This window comes from Pleurodeles waltl, chromosome 4_1 (assembly GCF_031143425.1).
Source record: "Pleurodeles waltl isolate 20211129_DDA chromosome 4_1, aPleWal1.hap1.20221129, whole genome shotgun sequence".
Lineage (NCBI taxonomy): Eukaryota > Metazoa > Chordata > Amphibia > Caudata > Salamandridae > Pleurodeles > Pleurodeles waltl.
In genome coordinates, this window is record NC_090442.1 from 1,005,305,820 (window position 1) to 1,005,326,698 (window position 20,879).

The window sequence follows — 20,879 nt, forward strand, 5'->3', positions numbered from 1 at the left end:
ATGGTGCTGGCGTCAGTGGACCGGGGCTGCTGTGTGGGACGGTGCTTCGTGTACCTCACAAGCAGTGTCCACAGACCACGGTGCAGGCAGCAGTGCTGGTGTCTGCAGGAGCAGTGTTGTCACGGATGCCCAGGCTGCGGTGTGAGCAGGTGCTGCCAGAGTGCGGGGCCCACAGGTCACGGTGCGAGCAGCGGTACAGTGAACTCGCCCAATGACGGCGTCGCTGAGACCAGGGTCGCGGTGCGAAGCAGGGCAGTGCGGCTCCATGCAGCATCAGCAGGTCACGGTGCAGGCCAGCGGCGTAATTGACAGAGTAGCTGTTGTTTTTCTCCTTGAACACCACAAAAACACACAGTTCCCAGTGCTGGTGGAAGAGGAAACTGAAGTCTTTGATATCCCTGAGACTTCCAACAGGAGGCAAGCTCTACTCCAAGCCCTTGGAGTACTTTCTCAAGCAGGAAACACAGCACAGTTCATCCTTTGCACTCTTTTCAGGCAGAAGCAGCAACTGCAGGACAGTCGAGCAAAGCAACACGGCAAAGGGACAGTACTCCTCCAGCTCTTTAGCTCTTCTCTTGGGAAGTAGTTCCTCTTGATTCCAGAAAGATTCTAAAAGTCTGGGGTTTTGGGTCTACTACTTTTCACCCTTTCTGCCTTTGAAGTTGGCAAACTTCAAAGCAAAGTCTCACATGTGTGGAAGATCCTCCCTTGTCCAGGCCAGGCCCCAGACACACATCAGGGGGTTGGAGATTGCATTGTGAGGGCAGGCACAGCCCTTTCAAGTGTGAGTGACCATTTCTCCCCTCCTTCTCGGAACAGATGGCTCACCAGGATATGCAGACTACACCCCAGCTCCCTTTGTGTCAATGTCTAGAAGAGAGGTGTAAAGAGCCCAACTGTTAAACTGACCCAGACGGGGAATCCACAAACATGCAGAGTCACAGAATGGTTTAAGCACGAAAATGCCTACATTCTAAAAGTGGCATTTTTAAACTCACAATCCAAATACCAACTTCACTAAAAGATGTATTTTTAAATTGTGAGTTCAGAGACCCTAAACTCCATATTTCTATCTGCCCTCAAAGGGAATCTGCACTTTAAAGTTATTTAAAGGCAGTCCCCATGTTAACCTAAGACCGAAATAGGCCTTGCAACAGTGAAAACTGAATTTGGAAGTATTTCACTGTTATGACATGTGAAACACACCAGTACATGTCCTACATTTTAAATACACTACACCCTGCCCATGGGGCTACCTAGGGCCTACCTTAGGGGTGCCTTACATGTAGTAAAAGGGAAGGTTTAGGCCTGGCAAGTGGGTACACTGTGGGTACACTTGCCAAGTCGAACTGGCAGTTTAAAACTGCATACAGAGACGCTGCAGTGGCAGGTCGGAGCCATGTGCTGCAGGCTCATTAGTAGCATTTGATTTAAAGGCCCGGGGCACCTCTAGTGCACTTTATTAGGGACTTACTAGTAAATCAAAATGCCAATCATGGATAAACCAATCACCACTACAGTTTACGTAGGGAGCACTTGCAGTTTAAAACTGATCAGCAGTGGTAAAATGCACAGAGACAATAAACCAGCAAAAACAGAGTCCAGTATACCATAAAACAGGAGGTCAGAAGGCAAAATACGGGGGAGACAAGCAAAAAAGCCAACAGGTCTAACATTAGCCATCTGACTATGCCCTGTTGTCACAAGGTTGCTCTGATTGCTTGACAAAAAGAAGGAAATAACCAAAAAAAAATGCTAAATTCTGTGTTCTCTAGGCAGCAGTTCTTAAGCTGTGGGCACTCACACTGTTTAGAAAATTAAATATTAGCAGATTAATAAGTATATATTCATAATAAAAAGCAAAATGTAAAGCTGAAAATTGTAAAACACCCTATAAGTGTTAAGGAATTAAAAATATTAAGTAAGAAGCAGGATGTGGTCCTTTCAGAGCACACCATATAGAGAGTCATTTCCATTTTTTTTATTACATCTGATGTATGGAAGATTGTCTCAGTGAGTCTCTCTAGGATATCTAGTTGTCCAGATCACCTGCCTCTAAGATAATTGAAGCTGCGCTGTAGTGTAAAATACTCTCCATTGTGCCAGTTTAGAATGAGAAATGTGATCCAAGCTTTGAGAGCTCATTCATTCGCGGAAATATTGCTGCAGAACTATGCACCACATTTGCCATCCTAAGGATGCTACAATCAATCAAGGTGCACAGGTTAAGTTGGTTTTCATTATGGTTCCAAGCAGGAGCGATCTAGAAGAAAGTCCAATGATGGACTTCTTTGAGCAAGGGACTGAAATTTCCCCCAGATTTTGGGATAGTAGTCATTCACATTTTTAACCAAAAGGCCCTAAGAGTAGGCACAGGTAATTGTAGTGCCTGTACAACTGCTTCAAAACATTCACATGCACAGTTTTGTATGGGAGCTGCGACAGTCCGGCTCTGTAGGTGTGGTTTCTTCCAGAAGAGATTGGTGTTTGTCATGGTTATTGCCCCAGGATTTGGTTTTCAGAAAGGTCTTGTCCTTCTGCTACAGGAGAACTGTCTTCAGTCTAGGGAACAACCCATACTTTCTCTCCCAGTTTCTAGTCATTTGTTTCCAATGCAATTCCACTATTTTTAAATGGGGCTTCAAGTTTAACTTCCACTGATGGAGCAGTCTGATGAATGACCACATTGTTATTACACTGCACAACAATAGTGATGTTGACTTTTCTGAATTCTTTGCATGCTGTCCCATTGCAGCCTTCAATCGGTAAGCTGAACCATCCCATAACTGGGTTGAATCGTGCACACAAATAGATCAACTTTTGAGGCTGCATCATGCAAGTCTTCCTCCAGTTACTAACAGGTACAGAGCTTGAGTAAGATTCAAGAAGGCTGGTGCAGACAAAAAAGAAATCTTGATGGGATATGCTCTCCTCAACAAATCATCAAAGAAAGGGTACACAGGTTGCCTAGAATTTCACAGGTAGGCTGCCAATAGGGCCATGCACTTTGTAGAGACCCTTGTGATAGACTTAAGATCAAACAGACACTGGAACTGATAATGTTGACCATTCAGCATAACCAAAAGGCAATGACTGTGGTTTTCATAGATTAGAATATGTAAAGATGCATCTCCTACAATGAGAAACATTTATTCCTCAACACATCTTATTTACCCTGTATCTATCCGTTCGTAGAATGTAGTGCTGTAGATTCACATGCTCTGTGTATCCTGCCATCTAGGCGTGGATAGTTGCAAATTGTTTTTGTTCAAAGACGTTTTTCAAGTCGAAAGGTATTATATGACTCCTCCCTTAGTTGACAGTAAGCATGGCCAAAGACTCCATTGTTAGATTGTTTTTTTGCACAGCTGGTGAGGGTAAGTAGGGAGTATGACTGTACAGTGACTATATGTGTAATGTATATAAAAATTGAAATGTTAATGGTGAGGATATCTGTAAAAACTACTGGCTACTGGAGAGGTGGGTGGGTGCACATGAATTTGCATCACTCGATGCTACAAACAGATGCTTACAGAGTACTTAACAGAGCATAAAGATACTGTGTACATGTAGAGGTACATAGAATGGAAGGTGCAAAAGCCCTAGAGGTAAGTGTGGTTGCCCATGTTGAAAGTTATATGGTGCACTGGTTACAAACCAGTAGAGTTACAGGTTAAAGTAGTACTCCATGTTAAACATGGTAAAGGCTTACCACACCTAATGTTTCAAAATAGGTTGCGGCTTGAAGCCAAAGTTTGCTGCAAAAAATCTGTGCAAATGTCAAAGCTTCTGTTGACAACAGATTATCCACAAGTGGATGTCTGGGTATGTGCCATAAACAAATTCTATTTAACAAGAACTATTATAAAGTTACTTACACAAGGTTTAACTCACAATGGGATCTTTAAGCATGGCTCAAAGATTGTATGCCGTTGTGCTCTACTCAGGAATGCGTGTGCTGTATTTAACCAAACTAAGTAGGACAGATCTTAGGAGCTGGATTAAAATGTTTTATCTGTGGCAAATGTATACCTGTCAGCCTCCTGACTTAAACGTCTGGGTCATGTGAAGTGTTAAGTGGGTGATCACTTTAAGGTGAACAAATAAAAACCTATTTTTTGGAGGGAGTTCATAATTGAGAAGGGGATGGCCGATTAAAGTATTTGGAGGCAATTTGTTTTTTAGGTGGGTGAATACTAGGAAAACAGGGTAACATTCACCAAATGTGGGTAACTTGACCGATATGCTGTGTGTCCAGCATATGAATCGAAGGCTATGCCCATTATCACTTGACTGGTGATAGAAAACAAGGATGTAATTAATTATATTATTTGAGGTATCATCAGTGATGTCATCAATCATGTCATTTTACATGTCAGAGGTGATATACTATATGAGGTCATAAGCTGTCCATGACAGGGGCTCAAGTTATAGATAGCTCACTAACAGAACAGGCAATTTTCAGTTTTTTTATTTTGTTTTTACACAACAATTTTCATCTCATTTCAAGACTTAACTATAAAGTTAGTTTAACCTTAGTTTTTTTTGTTTTCCAGATTATTTTTTTCCGACGTAAATTAAGATCTTATTACCATCCCCAACCATCACTGTACATGGGATTCAACAGATGGTTGGTCGCAGTGGGTGGCCTCAGGCCAGGTCTAGGGTTCCTAATCCAACATGGCCTTTGGCCATGGGTTGGTTGTCAGCAAGTCATACACAAAACATCCAGCGGGTGCCCAACTCCCCACTATGTACAGAATGTCACTGAGAGTAGCAGGGTTGGCTGAAGGAGCCAGGGCCTACACCTACCTCCTGTGCGTATTCAACACCCGGTGCACAAGGTTTTGGATGCCTGATGGATGTTGGGAGCAGGGCGTTTTTCCTTGGACCAACTCCCACTGTATGCCCAAGCCTCCACAGGTGGCTAACTCCACTTTTTCACATAACTGTCCAAAGCTGAATGCCTGCAGTAAACATGGCCTTTGGACTTACATGGTGATGGTTAATCCCAACCCAATCATACATGCCCAACAAGTCAAGTCGGGGTTTGTGAAGTGCAACTACTCACCTGTAAGGGTCTCAAGTCACTAGTGGGGTTTGTCCCCTGAGCTTCAGTTGAAGAGCTAGATTTTAAGGTTGTTCCTGAATTGAGTTGGCGATGGTCACTGCCTGAGGTGCAGGGATAAAGTGTTCCAGTTTTTTGCCGCAAGGCAGGCGAAAGATCTTCCATCAACCGCTCAGTGTGCATGATATTCAACCCTGCACCCTCCTGGAGGGGCCAATCCTTTCAAGCACTAAATCCCCCTGCGAACGCTCAACTCCATGAGGCCAAGGATTGGCCCTTCAGCCAAACCACCGCAAGTAGCAATCTCTGAATGAGCACAGACTACGGCCTGCACAAAGATGAATGTTTGCAGGGTATAATCTTTCTAAATAATATCCATCTATCTATCTAAATTACTTAGTGGTGGTTGCCACTAGGTTGTTATAGTTAGGGTCATGTTTTCATAGAAAAATAGTTTTTTGATTTGCCTGTATCTTTGGCACCGTTTGACGAATCTTAACAACATTTTCCACCCAAAAAAAAAAAAACAGGATTATTGTTGCATAGGGAAATTTTTAGGGTGATTCGTCAAGTGGGGGCTGAGAAAAAAAAAAAAAGTTGGAGGCAAAAAAATTGCATTTTCCATGTTAATTCCCATAGGACCTCTAGACATGACTACAGCCCGAACTAGAGGACGGAACTACACCAATTTTGGCAGAAAGCTAGCTTCCGGTATGCAGATTACGCTTTCGCTTATTTGGTGTAAATCCTTTCAATAGTTTTTGAGAAACTGAAGGAAATCTAAATTTGTATATATCCCTCCCCCCACCCACCACGAGGACCACAACCTCCCCAGGACTTGTTTTTATTTAAAAAAAAAAAAAGGGGGGGGGGGGGGGCAATAAGCAGCCCTGGGGACCACCACCTCCATGGGGCATACATGAAAAGAAAGAAAGGGGAGTCAGTTTCCCAGTTGGAGTGGGACCGCGCAGCCCCCCTCAAGGAGCCAGTGTTGGCCCTGAGAACCCCCCCCCCCCCCCGGCCCCAGACCGACTCCTGCCATCTCCCGGGGTGCTTTTTGCTTTTTCTTGGTGGAAGCGGACAGCTTCCACCAAGCAAAATCAAACAAAGTCCGCTTTCTACAAGTGAGAGCTGTCAAACAGCTCTCCCCTACAGAAAGCAGTTTTCATTTGTCTTCCCTGCACACAAATATGCATGCGGGGGACACAGATGAAACCCTTGCTCCTGCAAGCAGGGAGCTGCTATTAAAAGCAGCTACCGCTTGGGGGAGCAATGTCGCCTCCTGCAGGATGCGGGGAACCGGCTTGGAACGCAGGGGCCTTCATTGCTCCCCCGCGGTCCTGTAGCGCTCTCTCTCTCTCTTCCATCTCATAATGGAATGGAATGAAAAATAAAGAGAGAGAGTTTGTCATCGCAATGCTCTCTCCATGAAATTACTTTAAAGAGTATTACTAGCAAGATTATTGGGACGAATGTTATATTCACGTTTGGATGCACAGCGGAACAGAGTCACTTCTGGGCTAATGGTCTTGTGCTATCACTCAGTAGGCTGAAGGTTCAAATCCTAATATCGCTTGGCAGTGTTTATTTACTGGTGTTTTGACTGTTAAACCTTCCTTGTGATGGAAAGAAATGTGAATGTTCCAATCACATGTTTGGGTTTGACTGTCATAGGTATGTCTGGATGCATTACAGTAAGGAGTCACCTATGGCCAAAACGTTACAGTCATAGACCTTCGCACTAAAATTTGAGGGTTCTACTCCAGGTGTGCCTGTGGTCATTTTCCTTCTTTAATTTCTTTTAAACATCAAAAGTTTAAGGTCCATACTGAAAGGTGATCTCACACTTTTTAATTGACAAATAAATTTTTCTTTTCAATTTCTCCAGAAATATCTCATACTAAGTATATCATCCATTAAAGCCTAAAAAAACTCTCTCTCCTCCTCTTTCTCTCGCTCACTCTTTCTCCTACTCACACACCCACTCACTCTTATGCACCCACTCTGCACGTAGCAATCCCTTGTACACAGACATTCACACACCCACTCACAGACCCTCGTACACCCACTCACAGCCCTATTCAGACACTTGCGCACCCCTTCACAGATCCATTGAAACCCTCGCGCACCCCACTCATAGACCTGCGCAGATACTGACGCACCCACTAAGACACTAATGCACGCACTCACACCCAGACACTCTCACAATCACTCTTACCCCCAGATACACCTTCTCAAACCTATTTTCACACCCAGAGAGACAGGCTAACTCCCACCGTACACAGCCAAATGGCACAGGGTTGGGTGGTTAGGGGTGCTGGCTGCAGGCTGTGTGGGCAATTCCTGCGGCACACAGGCGAAGGCCATGCACAGCGCAAGGTTGGGTGCTTATAACGGGCTATCATCAGGACCTGGCCGCATGACAAGCCCTGTGGCCAACCGCCGCCGGGCACGGCCGAAGGCTGTGTTCAACGAGGGATGGATTAGCCTATAGCAATGAAAATGACTATGCGTTAAAAAAAAAAAAAACATAGAAATTCACTGAAAAAACAAAGGTAACAGGGACTTATAGTTAGGAAATAGAGTTAAAAAAACAAAAACAAAAAAAAAACATAGAAATTCACTGAAAAAACCCAAAGGTTGGAGAGACGTTATAGTTAGGCTCACAGTTTAAACTTACAAACCACCCTATAACCACCCAACCCCCACGCACGGCAGGGGTTGGCTGCAGGACCAGTCGTTCTGGGTGTAAGAACAGGTGTGGGAGGGTGTGTCTGGGTGTCAGAGTGTATGGCTGGATGTGAGAGTGTATGTGAGCGTGTCTATGTGGGTGTGAGAGTGTCTATGTGGGTGTGAGAGGGTCTCTGAGAGTGGGTGTGTGAGCATCTGTGTAGGTCTTTGGGTGAGAGCGAGTGGGTCTGTGAGTAGGTGAATGAATGTCTGAGTAGGTCTGTGAGTGGGTGCTTGAGCATCTAGGCAGGTCCGTGAGTGTGTGAGTCTCTGAGCAGGTCTGTGAAAGCATGAGTTTCTGACTGGGTCTTTGAATGAGTGCATGGGTCTGTGAGTGGGGGCGTGAGTTTGTGAGTGGGTTCATGAGTGTTGCGTGAATGTCTGAGTGGGTCTGTGAGTGGGTGCATGAGTGTTTGAGTGAGTGTGTGATTGCATCTGTGAGAGTGTCTGTGTGGGTGTGTCAATAACTGTGTGAGTGATTCAGCCACAATTGAATATCACCTGCCCTTTTATCCAACAAGATTTGCACAAAATATCTACCCAAGTGGAGTTTTCTGCCTCCTTGGGTAAATGTCCAGTACATATTAAAGACTCCAGCTGGGAAGTGGAGCACGATGAAAGGTCACCAGTGACCTTTTGTCTGTTTGGCAATATTATTGTTCCTGGTGAGTCTTTATCTAGCAATGTGTCATGAATCCTCCTATAGAGAGGCAAACAAGACTACAAAGACATAAATCTCCACCCAACCACAGTCCCTCATGTTATCTATATGACGTAAGTGCTTCTTTGTTTTGAGGAGATGTCCTCATATCACTCGCATCAAGAACGCGCCACCAAAATCGGCAGCAAGTGCACTGGGGGGCCCTTTGGTAAGCTGTCTACCATCTTGGTAGAAGGCAGGAAGACCTTTGCATACCACTGAGGTGGACGATGCAGGTCCAAGCGGGCGGAGCTTCCAGGTGATTTTGCACATTTGCATACTTGAAACAATTAAAAGGGAGAACCATGGACTCTGCTTTCACCAGGAGAGTACAAGAAAGATCCCACTTGTCACAGTCACAGATTGAGCTCCAACAGATCATCGATGCATTCACCTCCACAAAGGATTTCAGATCGTTTTTCAGTATGGAAACACACTTAATAGAAGAGGGGGACTGCGCAGTACTCCTCCCCGGGCCGATCTCAACCCCGGGGACCCCTTCTCCTGGTGCCCAACCATAAACAAATGGAGAAGGGAGGCCGCACGACCCCAGGAACACCATCCCCTCTGCCTAACTTCAATAGGGGTAAGAGGGGGAGCCCCCCCCCCCCCCCCCCTCAACCGGCCTATCCCCAGGGCCCGGCAATGTCTCCTGGGTGCTCCCCTTCAGGGCACCCTGCGGGAGCCGGCACTGCTATTGCATGCAGGGAGGTGCTAAACATGCAGCTCCCTGTGTGCAAGAGCAATCATTTCATCACCTTCCCAGCCTGCCTTCTTCTGGCAGGGAAAGAGATGAAACCTCCACTTCCAGCGGCAGAGAACACTTTGACAGCTCTCACCCGCTGGAACCGGAGTGGTTGCTCTGACTTGGCAGGAGCTGTCAAAGCTCCCACCAAGTTAGATCAAACAGCTATGCCCTGGGGGTGGGCATCCTGGGACATAGCAGGAGCCGACCCTGGGGTGTGGCGTTCCTCAGAGCCAAAGGAAGCGTCCCCCACCCTCCAGGGAGGTGGTGGTCTCAGGGGCCAGGAGTCTGTGATGACCTCCCTTCATTATTTTATTTCAGGCTCGGGGAGGTGGCAAGCTAACAACAAGGAGCATTATTATTCGGCAGAAAGCAAGGATTAGGCCGACAGGTGTCACCTGTAGGGGTTTTGACTCAGTCCACCACAGTGCAAGTGATTCTGTTGCCCACATCCAGTACTCTCATTAGAATAATGAGAGGCTACGCGACAAAGTAACCAAGGACACTGATAACATGCCCTTCTAGAGCGCGCTGCCCATCTGAACATCTGGCAATCAACTATCAAAAGTAACTGCTAAGAAGCCTTTCAAGCATGTGCAGTGCATTGGCCCCTTTTATGATGGTAATCTTCTTGATCTTTTCTTTTCTAGGATCAGCATCTGTGACACTGGGCTGTGGAACAGACGATCCAGAAACAAGCACGGAGGAGCAGAGATCCCTTTCTGCATCTGAAGACCTCTGACAGCAAGCAATCACCTCAAGGCGGGTGTGGCTTTAAATACCTGCTACACCTGGCAACACCCATTCCGAGGCCACATTCAGTCTGAGTCATGAAGCTGCAGTACCTGGCCATACCCAGTCTGAATCATGAGGATGCCACAAGCTCATGCAACAAGTTGACACGTGCCCCAGATTCCTACACGAGTTCTAAAATAAGCATTGGCCCAAGTAAACATTTCTCAAAGGCAACAACAATCATTGGCCCATACAAGGGCAGGTGATCAGTTTAGGGGCACACTTTACTTAACGCCAGATGTGGGTTTTGGAGCATATTCGGGTTTCAGGCCCAATGCACACATCCCAAACAGTAGTGGAAACCAAAATCGCAGATGTCCACATTGATGTGGCGCTCTTGCATCAAGACTTGTACAATGTTGCTGGTAGATAACGGAAGTTGAGGAACGAATCTCACTGATGGCAGTTGACATCTCTGAACTGAAATCCAAAGTCTCTCATCTCATGTCTAAGACTACGGAACTGCCGTATCGGGCTGAAGATGCAAAAAAATCGGTCTTGGTGCATTAATCTTAGACTAGTTGTTTTTCCTGAGGGTGAAAATATGATGGACCCTGCAGATGTGATGGAGAAATGACTCAGATCTTGGAAGCCAACAGACAAACTTTCTCCTTGGTTCATGGTGGAGCGGGCGCCCAGAGCATTGACATCTAAACCCCCCTCCCTCCCGGAACCATGCATAGGCCCATGATTTCCTGCTTCTCAGTGTTCAAAATAGGGACTCTATGCTATGCGAAGCCTGCCAACTTAAAGACCTGTGGGATGAAAAATCTAAGGTGATGGTGTTTTCAGACTATACAAGAGGAGTTGCAAGCCAAGCTGAGGTCCGATGCCAAAGTAAAAAAAAAAAAAAAAAAAAAAAAATGAAAGCTATGAATCTGTCATATATACTTCTGTTCCCTGAGCGGCTCAAAGTGCTCTTTAAGAGCAACATGATTTTGATATGCCTGAGGCTGCCTGACAATGGCTCACTGAAGAAAGACAACACCATCATCTGACCTGGTCCCCCCTGACCTCAAAGAGGCCACCCTCACAAAGTGAATCCGTGCCAGAGCCGCTGACATGCAGGACCTGGTCCCATTCTCACAAAGGCCTGCGTCGTGCAGCAGTTGTATCACCTTTGCCAGCATCGGACATGTCTGGTTCATAATCGACAGCTCCATCACAGACATTGCAGTTTAAACCTGGACCATCCCAGTCCCTCAGTCTGGAGGGGTGGAGATACTCCTTCATCGCTCCTTTCCCATGGTGGACAGCCATGTCCCCCCTGATGCCCAGGGCTGGTTTTTTGTCATTGAGGGCAGAGTAGAAGGACAGGGGATATACCGGGTGTGTGTCTACATCCCTCTGTCATCAATCAACCTTTTACTTCAAAGTCTCACTGATACTATCCTGGCTCTCCAGAGTGTGATTACGATAGTGGGAAGGAACTTCAACATGGTCGTAAAATCTGGTGCTGATTCTATGGGCACAATGTCTAGGCATAGGTGTGCAAAAGTCTGTCAACTCTCCAACTGGGTTGATGCCCTTGGGTTGTGCGACACATCACGCTGATGGCACCAAACACAGCGGAAGTACACACATACACACACCTCAGCTGCCCACCACTCTCATGCGTGCATTGACATTATCCTCCTGCCAGCCACTGCAGGCTTACACATTTCAGAGATGCAGATCCTTACTAGAGGGATCTCAGACCACTCCTCTCTAATCCTCCGCTTGGGCTCCGAAACCTCTATTCAACGCCTAATGTGGCACCTCAAGGTATGGGATTTCAGAGATGAAATGTATTCTCCTGTTTTTGCTGATCAACGCAAATAATAATTCCAAACTAATAAGGATAGTCTGCAGGCACTTTATGGTTGGCCTGCAAAATTACCATTTGGGGACATGCCATAAGCATTCTGAGATCAAAGGAGAAAAAACAACTCCAGGGGCCAGCAGCCCTGCGGCCATTGGTAGAACAGGCCTCCCCCATTTTAAATGGCATACCTTTGCATAGTGTCCCCGTGTTGACAGACTTGGCTTGGAACAACCCATCACAACTGAGATTGACACTGCTATCTCTGACCTGTCGCCTGGGAAGACACCTGGTCTTGACGGCTGCGCTACTGAGTTTTATAGTACATTCAGAAATTCTCTCTCCCCACATCTGCTCGTGTTTTATAATGAAGCCATCAAGATCGGCCACTTCCCTCCAGAATTTGACATGGCCACCATAGTGGTATGCCGAAATCCAATCCCCGCCCCACCACCTGTGTGGCCTACCGACCCATCTCACTCATCAATGCGGACATCAAACTATTTGCCAAGATACTTGCCAACCATCTGCACACTGTCATTCCCACCCTTATTCACCCGGACCAATGTGGCTTCATGCCGTCTAGAAGTACAAGACATTGCCTCAGACGACTCCATATTGCACTGCCACACCAGCACTTCCTACCACCATCCATAGCCTTGCTACTATTAAACTTTGAAAATGCATTTGAAACAGTGGACTCCACTTACCTGTCCCATGTGCTGGAGAAGGGAGGACTGGGCCCCGCTTTTGAGAGTACGTCAAGCTGCTCTAGTCGAACCCAACCGCACAGGTGCAAAATCAATGGAGCGGTTTCTGACCCGTTCCCCATTCGTCGGAGCACTAGGCAGGGTTGTCCATTATCCCTACACGACCTTCCCTTTTTTTTCCTCCCTTGCCATTGTGCCTCCGAGGGTGTGGTGGTACTGCTTCATGGCACCTGAATGCCTCAGGGCTTACAGGAAGTGACCCATTTAGTCTTCAACTAGCATATCGTGCTCTGCTACACAAGGTGGGATTCCAAAATTACTCTCCAATCTCCACTGTGGAAAAGTAGATTTCTGCATGAAACATCAGACCTAGAAGTCTTTACCCGGTGGGACACCGTAGGCATTTCACTGTTAGGAGATGTATGGTCTTGCACTCAAATCACTTCTTTCTTTCCAAGAGCTCTACTCGACTTAGCCTGCACACAATTTCATGAATATCTCCAACTGAGACAAACTTTACAGCCTCACGTCCCCCTCAGGTACTTCACTTCCTGAGTTCAGCCACCTGGAAGCCAAACTCCTGATGGGTGCGTTATCGAATAGGGAAATCTCACAAATTTACCATTCCCTTACCACTCATGCCCCTGACACAATTACACCGCTATGGCTCCAACGAATGGAATGGGTGGGGCAACTAGATGATGACAACTGGCAAGATGCCAGGATTGCTCCCCGTACCATTACAATCCCATCTAGGATACAGCTGGTGCAGACATACTGTCTTCATTATGCGTACCTCACCCCCAGTCGTCTCCATAAGGCATACCCCCTCCTAGCCCATCATGTTTTAAATGATCATGTGCTCCTACAGACTTCTATAATATGGTAAGGTATGGTCCTGTCCACCTATAATGTGCTACTGGAATGGAGTCACTGAGACGTTGTCAGCAGTGGTGGGTTTCGAGGTGGAATGTTTACCAAATTCTCTCCAACTGGGAATCTTTGAGGGGATGGGGAGCACGTCTGAAAATAAAGCCTTATTTGGAGTGGTCACACTGGAACATAACACGCAGCTGGACATCGCCTGTCAGCCTTTGATATCCCAGTCGTGAAGTGTGCTGGACTGGTGTGCACAGCAAGAGAAATCAGTGTATGAAGAAAGAGGCTGCCTCAAAAAGCATGCTAAAATCTGGAGCAAATGGTGGAATCATTTTGGACTCGGCTCATTGCAGTTATTTCTAATGGAATGTAATGTGTAATTTCATGAATGTGCTTATACTGACTGTATTGTAGCCTATACAAGATGCATCACTTTTGACTTCATATGCTAACAGCCAGTAATGGCTGGAGGATGTGACATGGCTATTTATGTTTCCAAAACCTAATAAAGTTGTTTAGCCCAAAAGAAAAAACTACCTAAAAAGCTGTTATATTTTAAGGAAGGGTGGCCCTGTCAATGTCATACATGAGTCCCTGTTTAACCTCTAGTGTGTGAGTAAAATCCTTTCTGCTAGACTTGTGGGATAGTTAATAGTTTGATTATTGTATAAACTAACTGTGACACTACCTTTGGCAGGAACGTGCAAACATCCCTAAGGATCACTCTGTTCCTATGAATCTGAATTAAAATTTCTTCTATGGTTAGAGCCTGTAATGCACTGATGCATCTGAGAGAGGTTAATTGCTACTGAGTAGGCCACCTTCCATGATAAGAACACATGAGGGGAGTGGTGTAAAGGGTGGGCCTATGTGATATGTGGAAACTAAATATGGGCTTGGGGCATTTTCCAAGGTATAACGATTTCTATGTCCCTTTATCAAAGCTTTAACTTTTGAAGAGGAGTGGATGCTACCTAGTATGCGTGTATGCTGTGACTGCGGGCGAATGGAAGTGTATGCTAACCCAGCCTTTTGGAGACTTAGTAAGTAGCAAGTGGTATCTTAAACAGAGACCTTGAGGGTTCTGTGTGTTTCTTGAAGCATTTTACAATTTCACACTTAACAGGTGTGCGTAGTGGACCTTACACAAAATGGGCATGCTCTTCTCCGGAAGGTTGAGGTATCAGAATTTTAGGTCTTCAGGTGTCACATTGATAGGCAGAGTGTTTTGGGGTCTGAGCTGGCCCTGATGCCAAGTGCTAAGGCTTAGTGTCTGGGGGAAACCTCTCATGTCTGGTCTGGTGACGGCATCTCCAACAGCATAGAACACCACGAGGATGAGGGACATGGATTCAAGCTCAATTTCCCTGACCATATACAGAATTTGTGCTAGAAGAGTAAAAGCGTAAGTAAATATCCCAAAACAGTTAATTGGTAATGCATCATCCATGGACTGGGTATCTAGATGCAAAGCTCTGGCATGCTACTTTTTTGGAAGTGGCGAACTAGACAACAGTGGTCGGGGTGCCCCACTGAATAAAGTAACTGTGGAGGACATGAGTGTTCAGTTCCTATTTGTGCACTTATTCACTCATTCTGCTTATCAAGTTCTCAAAATTGTTGTCTACCCCCAGCAAGAGTTAGGTTGTTGTGAACCACCCAATGCCAAATCTTCTCAGCTACCACAAACTGCCGCGGAAAGTGGATGCCCTCCCTCCTTGTGGATGTAGTACATGTCCCAGGTCCGCTTCATGACAACTGTGAGGGCTTGACAGATGGCCAAGTGCTCCATGTAGCTCACATCCCTAGTACTGTGGGTCCCAGGTCCCCTGAACCATGATGGAGTAGAGATGAGCTCCCACTCTATGAGTGAGGAGTCAGTGGTAATGGTCGACTGTGGACGAGGGTCAAGGGGACGCCTTCAAAGCAACAGACTGTTGCTGGTCCACCACAGGAAAGTATCATTAGTTTTGGCCTCTACTAATTCTAGATCCTCAGACTGACTCTCCACTTGTGATCACTGCCTTGCACAGCACTCCTGAAGCAGGCATATGCATAGTCTGGCATGTGGCACAATGCCAATTCATGAAACCATCATCCCCATCAGTTTCTAACAGTCTTTACGGTGAGAAAGTGTTCAGTCTGAAAAAAAGGCAGCAGCTAGAATACTAACACACACTGTTCAACACAATATGCCTTTCTGGTAGGAGCATTTAGGATGGAGCCCAAGGAGGGCTGGAGGATGGACCTTTTAACATGGATACTAAACCCTAGTCTGTGCAGTGGGGACACTGCTGTTTGCGTGTGTACTAGGCATTGTTGTTTGTGGCTGAAATTGATCAGCTGTTTGTTTTGGTACAGAAAGACATTATTAAATCAATCAGACAGTGTTGGTATAGCCAACAGGGTATCCAAGTGCTTGCTGCTGGTCTTATTTGAAAAGTCAGGTTTTCAGTCCCTTTCTAAAGTGGGTCAGCGATGGTGCAGTGCGGAGGCAGCGAGGGAGAGAATTCCAGGCCTTGGTGGTGAGATGTGAGAAGGATCATCCTCCTGTGCAGCAACAGTGTATGCGTGGTATTGCTGCAAGAGCTAGGTGTGTGGAGAGGAGGTTCCTGGACAGTTGGTGAGGCTGAAGGCGGTGTTTCAGGTAGGCAGGGCCTAGGTTATGGATCTGGAGTCAATGGAGGTCTTTCAGATGGTGGGTGATGTGGGTTCTCGTAGGCAGGTTTAGGATGAGACTGGTAACTGCAATTTGGACTGATTGGAGATGCTGCAGGAGTTCCAAGGTGTGTCTGCGTAGAGTGCTTTACCATAGTCTAGTTGGCTAGTGATGACGGCTTGTGTCACTGTCTTGAGTCAAGGGGGAACCATTTGAAAATCTTGCAGAGCATGCGGAGTGTGTGGAAACAGGCTGAGGAGACTACATTGGCCTGTCTTTTCATGGACAGCTCACTGCTGAGGATGATGCGGAGGTTCTGGGAGTGATCTTTAAGCATTGGGGTGGGGCCAAGCTCCAACGGCCACAAGGAGTCGTCCCAGAGGGTTGAGTGTCTGCTGAAGATCAGAACTTCCGTTTTGTCCATGTTGAGCTTCAGGCAGTTATTCCTCATCCAGGTGGAAACACTCTTCATACAGTTCTGGTAGTTTATTTTTGTGTCGGTTCTGTTGAGAGCGAGAGGATGAGCTGCATGTCAGCAGCATATGAGAACACGTTGATGTCATGCGCTCTCACAATGTCTGCTAGTGAGGAGGCTTGGGGGACGCTGCAGATGGAGTGCTTGTCTTGTGATGTGAAAGGAAGGTGGCGGGAAACGCTCTGGTTGTGGCCCATGAGGAAGGATTCCATCCACCTGAGCGCTTTATACGTGATCCCAATCTGGAGTAGTTGGTCATTGAGTGTGTAGTGGGAGACTGTGTTGAAGGCGGTGGAGAGGTTGGGAATGATTTGGGCGGCTGGTTCTACCCCTGTCAAGTAGAGCACGGATGTCATACATTGTGGCAATCGGAGCCATCTCGGTGTTGTGACTGGCTCTGAAACCTGATTGGGACGGGTCTAGAAGGTTCTTCTTCTCCAGGTGCTTAGTGAGTTAGAGGTTGATGGCCTTCTCCAGGACTTTGGCGGGGAAAGGGAGCAGGGAAATGGGCAGTAGTTTTGCAGCTTGCTGGGTTCTGCTGAGGGTTTCTTGAGAGGTCTGAGGTCTGCGTATTTCCAGGCTTAATGGAATGTGGCTGTGGAGAGCGAAGTGTTGAGGACGGTGGTGAGCTGGCGGTTGTCAGCAGGCGGCTGACTGCATCTCTTCGGGGGTTACAAATTATGTGGGGACAAGGGTCGATGGGTGCCTCTGAGTGGATTGAGCTCATGAGAGTGGCTGGGGTCAGTGCACCGAGCTGTTCCCATACCGTGATCGGGTGGTCGGCGGTGGTTGTAGGTGGTGGTAGATGGGATTCTGGGAGTTCTGGGGGTTAGGGAATCGAAGTTTCTGTAGAAGGTCAACATTTTGTTGTGAAGTGTTTGGAAAGGGCCTCGCATGTGTTCCAAGATCGGCGAGGTTGTGTCATTGGTGACGGTGCAGGCGAGCAATTACTTATGTAAGATGGCAATGCCACCTCGTGTCTGTTGGTGGGGGTGCGATGTTTAATTTTGTAGTCTGGGGTGTGGCTGTGGCAATGGTTTCTGGGATCTGAGGCTTGGGTGGATATGGTGTCCCAGAATTCGGTTGCATGTTTGCAGAGCGACCTGGTGTTGAGCAAGAGGCATGTGAAATGTTCTGGGGGTGTCTTGTGGAGGGCAGGTGTCAAGGTGTTGGAGGCAGAGGGGTCTGTGGTGGAGGAGAGACGGCAGTGGATGCACGTGAAAGACCCCTTAGTGTGACGAGGTGATGCGAGGTAGCAGCTGTTGTTGCATTCGGAGTTGAGGGTGTGGAGGCCCGAGGAAGGGTATCTAAGGGGTTTCATAGAACCAAGGTTCCTGGTGCTGGCAGACTTGCCTTTTGTGCGGTTTTGCTGCACCCCCGCTGTACAGTCGCGCGGCAGCCTTCATTAGTAGTCCTAGGAGGTGGGAGAGGCTAACAGGGAAGGTGGGAGAGAAACGGCAGGAGAGAAAGGAAAGACGCGGGGTGAAGGAAAAAAGCAAACAGAGCTACAATCAAAACTGCCCAAAAGAGCTACAAAATACAGCGGAAATACAATCACATAAAGTAAGGCAGAAGTATGCCAAATTACTGTTATTAGTATGCCAATTACCACATGATGTTGAGACAAGGTCGGCTGATTGCAGGAATGAACAAGCAGCCTCATGGCCTACAGGGTAGGAGGCAAACACAAGGAGCTGGGTCCAAGAAACAGGGGAGGGGATGCAGAGACCAGGGGGGCAAGGCTCAGAATGGTGTTGCTGTGCAGATGAAAGGCCAACACTGCTAGACACTCTGTAGGATGTAAAAGTAGGGCCTTTTAGATCCTACGCTGTCATGAAGTCCCCTTGTTGGAGCAGTAGGATGACTGTCCTCCAGAGTGTTCAAGTGAAAGTGCTCTAACTCGATGTACTTGTTCAATGGCTTGAAGTCTAGGATCTCAGTAGAGACCAGTCATTTCGGAATAGAAGGTGGAGGGAGTAAACTCCTCATTCTCACCGTTATTAGAGCATTAGTTCAATGCCTCCTTTGGCAAAGAGTGAATGTACCTCATTCTTGAGTGTTGCCAGAGACAATGTCGGCCAAGGATTTGATGGAGAGGTGGGATGTTTGGGGGTGTAATGTTGAATTCAAAGCAATAGCCCTGCTTTACTAACGTAAGCACTCACAAATCTGTGGTGATTTTCTTCCAGTGTGGAAAGAAATGCCATTGTCTTCTCTAGACAGGTGTTATGGTAATGGGGATAGGGGGAAGAGCTGAGGGAAGGGGCAGGACAGTTGGAGCTGCCTTGACTGTTGCACCTATATCTCCCTCAGTTGCAACTCTTCGAGGCCTGGGAGTCCTGAAATGACTGATTATGATGTTGGCACAGTCCTGTCCTTGAGTAGATTCTAGGGTTTTTGTGCCTGCTCTAGGCTGTTGCTTATGACAGATGGATCTCAGATTAGAGCCCTGGAGGGCAGCAAGAGACTTTGCAAAGTCAGTGACCTTTTTTTATTTTTTTCAAGCATCTGATCAATCTAATGGTACATTCAGAAGGTGTTACTGCACTTCAGGTCTAAACTGGAGAAGGGAAGCTATGCATGGCACCCTAGGAGGATGCTATCGTTGCCCTGGGAAGTGGTGTCTGCAGTGTTTAGCATGTAGCAGATATTAGCTTTCAAATCACCTTCCATTCAGCAATTTGGTGATGGCCGGTGGGCTTCTGGGAGGTGCTTAAAGAGATCCTACATTTCCTCCTACTGGTGTTTAGCATAGCAAGAGGGGAAGCCAACATAATTAGCAACACAGGAGGAGGGACAGCCTCAGCCAACACATGCATGCCAGCAGTGTCAAAACACCTGCTTTCCTTATCAGGCAAGGTATTTGTGGTTTGGGCGGCAGTGCAGCTATGTGCTGCGTTCTCCACGGGCAAATTAGGTGGAGCATGTCCCTAGATGCAAAGTGGGTCAGTAGGGTAGGGGTTAAATGTTTCTCTCAACCCCAGGGATGATGACTAACCTTTACAGGCTCCTTTTGGGTTTCAGGGAAGGTCTTGAGCATGCCCTTTAATATGGGGAGGTAATAGAAGGACCTCTCAGATGTGGACAGTGTCTACATGAGGAAATCATCCTCGTCTTGCACGACATGCATATCCACATCAAGGTGTTGGGCAGCACTTTGGGTCACCATTATAGACAGCTGTGTTACCATGCAACTAGAATTTGGAGGGCTAAGGGCCTAGATCTAGACTCTCAGCAGGGTGGGGTAGATCGACCATACAATCTTCCAACGGGTCCCCATGTCAAGGGGGGTTGGGTTGACCGTACAATCCTCCAAGAGGTCCCCGTAGCCTGTGGCATTAAGGGCTCACCATGAGTGTCCTGGGGGTGTTAAGGTTGGAAAAAGTGTGGACAGATTCCGAAGGGGTTGCTGGACACTTTATGTGTATGAGGGTGTGGAGCTCGCTGTGGAGGAGAATTGTGCCTTGGAGTATGGGGTGGTGGTGGTGAACTGGTGCCCCTAAAAATGGTTGAAAAAACATTTTAGGGGGGAAAGGTATGGCTGTTTCAAAGGCTGCTCTTCCTCAAAAGTTAACATGCCCTTATTCTGAATGCATTAACTTGTTTGTGGAGGCTTGGCTGGGGGTGGCTTTGCGAGGATCTTCATGGTGGAGGGATGATGGCGGAGGGATTAATGAACAAAGTCTGGAGTCAAGACCTATGGTAACTATGGTAACTATTGTATGATTGAGCCCTCAGCAGTGTTAGATGTTGGCACTGAAAACATTTGATGCCAACCTAAAAGTCGGTTTCAATGAAACTTTCAGAGTCAACTTTGGCTCCAAATGTGGATGTTTGGCACCTTGGGGCTAAAGATGCATCAATGGATACTTGGTTGCCCCTCTTGAGCGGAAGATTGCTGGGGGTCGGATGAAGGCTCTCAGTAAAGTACCTGCCAGGGCAGAACCAGAAAGTCATGCCTTTTTAGGCAAGCCTGACCTGATAGCCGATTCCCCTGGAGTGGTGCTATGCCTCAGCCTGGAGGTGCTTGTGGGGTAAAGGTGGGTTGCCTTGTCCTCACATGCCTGAGTTGGAACCATGCCCTAGGTGAAAACTTAGTTTTCAGTCCTGACAGTTTTGGTCTAAACATCTAGTCCCAACAGTAGATGCCAGAAGTTCGCAGAGCATGCGTATCTGTAGCCACATGCTACAAACATATAATATGCAGACTATAGCTTATTAAGATACAGAATTAGATGAAGTCTATTTCCTCCCTCTTCAAGATACAACTCATGTGAAACACTCAGATCTATGTAAATCACTGTGCTGGAATTAGCT

General features: G+C 46.9%; 1 protein-coding gene across 1 annotated transcript in view; it reads right to left on the reverse strand.

Moving 5' to 3' along the window:
- Positions 1-20,879, reverse strand: part of PUS7 (pseudouridine synthase 7) — a 255,751-nt gene that overhangs the window by 19,242 nt on the left and 215,630 nt on the right. The window lies entirely within an intron of this gene.